The sequence below is a fragment of the Palaemon carinicauda genome, chromosome 9 (genome assembly GCF_036898095.1).
Source record: "Palaemon carinicauda isolate YSFRI2023 chromosome 9, ASM3689809v2, whole genome shotgun sequence".
NCBI classification, from domain to species: domain Eukaryota; kingdom Metazoa; phylum Arthropoda; class Malacostraca; order Decapoda; family Palaemonidae; genus Palaemon; species Palaemon carinicauda.
This window is the reverse complement of record NC_090733.1, coordinates 52403244-52408633: the sequence shown is the minus strand read 5'-3', so window position 1 is coordinate 52408633 and position 5390 is coordinate 52403244. Positions and strand designations below refer to the sequence as shown.

Here is a 5390-nt window from a genome sequence, read left to right as displayed (position 1 = left end):
AGTCCATCCAAATGTAGTAAGACCGGAAGTCTCTCACATCCTCTTTCCACTTGATTGTCAATATCTTAATCACCTCAACAATCAAAATGATAAACAAATCATAAACAATTCTGTCAGTCAGGTTGATTTTTTCACGCAGCTGACAGCCGACTTAAACACCCCGATAAACAGGCAGGTGACCATAACTGTCTTGACAGGTGTTATTTGATCTTAGGACCTGTCGAGTACAAGAACATAATACACTCAAAACAACATTGCAAACACTCAAACACAAACATGTACGCACAAATAAAATAAAAAAGATAGCTTGATATTGTGAAGGAGTTCGTTTGCGTTCTTCAATGCAGAACTTAAAAAAAATGCAAGTAATACGTCAGAGGGAATCCAAGTAGCACCGAACACCTACTGTATGAAGAAGCAGGGATGCCTAATAATTAAACGCTGAGCATCTGTAAATTTGCATTTATTTATATATATATATATATATATATATATATATATATATATATATATATATATGTGTGTGTGTGTGTGTGTGTGTATATATATATATATATATATATATATATATATAGAGAGAGAGAGAGAGAGAGAGAGAGAGAGAGAGAGAGAGAGAGAGAGAGAGAGTAGTACATACGCATACACACATACATATACAGTATATGTATACATATATATATATATATATATATATATATATATATATATATATATATATATATATATATATATATATATATAAATGCATATATATATATAAATATATATTATATATATATATATATGTATATATGTATATATATATATATATATATATATGTATATATATATATATATATATATATATATATGTATATATATATATATATATATATATATATATATATATATATATATATATATATATATACTAATTATAGTGAAAGATGCTTATTTTGTGTTGGCTATTGGATTCTTATCAAAACATTTGTTATCATTAAAGGACCAAATGAGTGTTCATTACAAGAAAAATGGAAGGATAATACGCGTGTGTATAAAAAAAAATATCATCCATAACGTTACCTGAAAGTAATGAGAAGAAAGTGATAAAGAATAAGAAGAGAAGAGGACAGGGAGGAGGAGATATGAATACGTAAGCAGCCGGTAAAGTGCAGAAACCTGCCAGATGATTTTTGGTATGTATGGGTTATCTTCCAGTGTTGACCTTACTCTGTATATCTAAATGTAGCACCCGGCATTACTATGATTTTGCGCTGAACTGGCAAAACATTTTTTTTTTTATTGAATAAATATGTGTAGACCCTGAGAAATAAATAAAACCGAAATTTCCATTGGCATGATTCTGTGTTGCTAAGACATCTTTCTCTCCCCCTCTCTTTTTGTCTGTCTGCCTGTCTAATGCTCTCTCTCTCTCTCTCTCTCTCTCTCTCTCTCTCTCTCTCTCTCTCTCTCTCTGCCTTTGGCCCCGTTCACTGGTTGGCGTCCTGGCCATCTATATCATGAGACAGTGAGAGACTTGGCCTTCAGTGTGCCTGTGACCGTCGGCGTGGTCGGATACGTTTCCCAGCTTCTCGTCCCATCCCCAACGTGTTGATCTTCTATCTCATTTACTATGAAATTTCATTAAAATATTATGCCATTTATTTTCATTATGGTGGAAAAAGAAATAGCGACTAGTGAACTAAGTAGTGATTAATGAACACAAGTGATGATCATTTGCAGAGAAATATTTACGGCGTCAGTTGCAGAAAATTTAGGCATCTGGAAAAGGTCTTAAGTTTCTGGAACTCAGCAACATTACTTCAACCTAAGAACACACTCATTGCCAAACAAATAAAGCAACGAGCAAGCTCACCAGTGCCATAATATAAGATCCACTAGTTGTTTTTTTTCCTCGGGCCTTTTTTTGTAACAAGATTTCACCATGTCATCGTGTATTACATAGGCTTGTGTAGGCGTAGATACAGCTTAGTAGCCCTGAAGGAGACACTGAAGAAGAAGTGGTTGTTGTTTCTACGTGATGAGGAGGGAGAAGATATTGCAATTATGATGATGATGGAGATGCTGTCGGAATCGCAAAACCAGATAAAGATGACGGAGGAGATTCTATTGGCAATAACATTAGAGGGACATCTTTAAAGACCATTGCTATTCCATTCGTGATAACGTCATAAGCAAGCTGAGAGGCTATTATTAGTAGTCATCTTATGTTCACACAACTACACCAGCTAAATGCATTAATATCATTATATACCTCAGGTTACTCATTACAATAATATTGTATTTTCGGAATTAATCGAAAATGAAACATTTAAAAGAATTATATATAACCTGAGAGTAACAGACGAGTAGCGTGATTTTGTACAATGTTCTTTTTATAAGAAAGGACAGAAACAGAACGATAAAATGAAATAAAAAAAAAAATATACCACTTTATGGACAAATACTTGACATTTACGAGAATACAAAACACAATACCGTCCAGGAAACTCTAAGGAAATGGCCTACTCGGTGTTGTTCCTCGTAGACGGAAGAAGATGAATTAGGAGAAGAATCCATCTCTCCTTCCCTCCTCTCCTCAACTTGATATTGCGGAATAAAGAATAGAAGACTTGCCGATAGGGAGAAAATCCAAGAGTGATTCTTTTAACGCCAACTCCATAGATTATTATAAATATCTATATAACAGGTCAGTGTTTAGATAATATATCAAACTGTATTAAGAGAATGATTTAAAACTGGTGGTTATCTCTCTCTCTCTCTCTCTCTCTCTCTCTCTCTCTCTCTCTCTCTCTCTCTCTCTCTCTCTCTCAGGTTATGCTTAAACTGTTTGTGATGCAGTTTTATTTCTTAACAACTACATTAACAATAAAAATAACTCTGATAATAAATTTATATATTTACTGAAGCTATAAGTAAAAATATGCCTGATTATATTGTAAAAGATTAAAGTGGGAAACGACAGCTAAACATTTTCTTCAAGGTATTACGTTTACTAATGTGATATATATATATATATATATATATATATATATATATATATATATATATATATATATATATATATATATATATATAGAATTGTGAGCTTCATGAAATTCTTTGAAACCTTTTAAAAAATCAATTATGTATTTAAGAAATTATCTTAAATTTTTCTATTTATATTTCAAAGAATCTAAAGTTTTTATTTATCAGTTTTGTTGAATGTTTTCAGAATTCATAAATATTTTTATATCGAATTTTGAACACCATAACCTTTATATCAAAGTGTAGTTTCAAAATCCAATGTAGTCCTGAAGAAGAGTAGCAAAGTGATCCGAAACAATGGTCGACATCAAACAATAAATGTAGAGAATTAAATGTATTTCTACTGTTATACTGAAAACTATCTGCAGGACAGTCTGTCCGAAGAGAAACCATTATTCGATTTATGTATGTATGTATATATATATATATATATATATATATATATATATATATATATATATATATATATATATATATGTATAATATATATATATATATATATATATATATATATATATATATATATATATATATATATATATATATATATATATATATATATACATAAATACTTTCAGTATAGCCTACTTATAACTTCTCGATATATAGTATTTTAACACATATACAGATTGACAGAAATTTTTTAATTATATTTTCAGGAAACCTTGGTTTTTGCGCAAAATAAATATAAATCTAAAATTATTGTATTAAAGATTTTCACCTAAAAGTCCTCGAAAAATATGCGTAAATTTGAGTTAATTATTTCAGTAGAAAAACTGATATTTTTCCACGGACAATACACGTTCATGTTGTTTAAAATCTTATTTAATCTATACATGTCTGGTGAAATGTTAAATTATAAAAATGATGATGATGCTAAAGATTATGTATGTGTATGTGTTAGGAAGAGTAATATATATATATATATATATATATATATATATATATATATATATATATATATATATACATATATATATATATATATATATATATATATATATATATATATGTATACATATATATATATATATATATATATATATATATATATATATATATATATATATATATACGCACTGAAGGTCACCAAAATAATGATAATGATTACCATAAGAAAACTAATGATATGAAATCAAGATATTCGGATATCCGTAGAAGTAAACGATGCCTATGATAGCAAGGTGAAGTAACAAACAAGAAATACATGCGTAAAGTATTCCTCCAGCATGCAAGACGCATGAACAGATTCTGCATAATTTTCTCACGTACCTTGTGCGTTCAACCACAGCTTTGACTTGCACTTGAATTGTTCCCCTCTTAAATACGTACACATGAAGGTTCGCCTACTTACGATGAAATTCTTAGCCAGCGAGGGATGCAATCTATTCAATATCGGATAACACTGAATGGAAGGAACTGTAGTAAAACAAAACCGATACGTCTGGTGCAGGTATTTTGGATTATTATATTTTCCCCCTACTGATTCTCTCTCTCTCTCTCTCTCTCTCTCTCTCTCTCTCTCTCTCTCTCTCTCTCTCTCTCTCTCTCTCTCTCTCTGTTCAGTTTAAAGTCTTCTCGTGGATGAAGATAATGTTATAAACAGATTTTACATAATGTGAGATCAAGAATAATAAAGATGATAACAATAATAAGTATATTATTGATAATGATAATATACTTTATATTGAAAATAATAATGGCAAAAATGATGAACTGCAGTATGTTTGTTGTTTATATGCAAATCAAACCTTTTATCCTGAATAATCTCCAATGATTTTGTTTTTCGAGACCATGACTATGAAACTGATTAGATTGTTTCTATTTGGTGTTATTACATATAGTTGAAGGATGATTAATATTCTGCTTTCTCTCGTCACATTTTTAATTGATAACCGCTTCATGGCTGGCCTCAGTTCACCAATTACGGAATTACGATTGGAAACTGCTATGAAACATTTTACACGTGTTACTATTTGTGGGTGTGTGTATATATATATATATATATATATATATATATATATATATATATATATATATATATATATATATATGTATAGATATATATATATATATATATATATATATATATATATGTATGTATGTATACAGTATGTATATACATACAGTATCTATTATATATATATATATATATATATATATATATATATATATATATATATACATATATATATATATATATATATATATATAAATGTAAATATATGGCTTTATATATATGTGTATATATATATATATATATATATATATATATATATATATAATACTAAAAGACATAAAAAGATCAATATGCATTCGAGAGAAAGCTAAAGTAGAGGATATTCTAAAATTATGTAAAAATA

At 28.6% G+C, this 5390-nt stretch overlaps 1 protein-coding gene across 1 annotated transcript in view; it reads left to right on the top strand.

The window, feature by feature from the left end:
- The first annotated feature begins 1531 nt into the window (after nucleotides 1-1531).
- The window catches only part of LOC137646971 (ADAMTS-like protein 5), a 294467-nt gene continuing 290608 nt past the window's right edge, over nucleotides 1532-5390 (top strand). The window contains 1 exon segment of the mRNA XM_068380040.1: nucleotides 1532-2689. The gene's annotated coding sequence lies outside the window, so the exon portion shown is untranslated.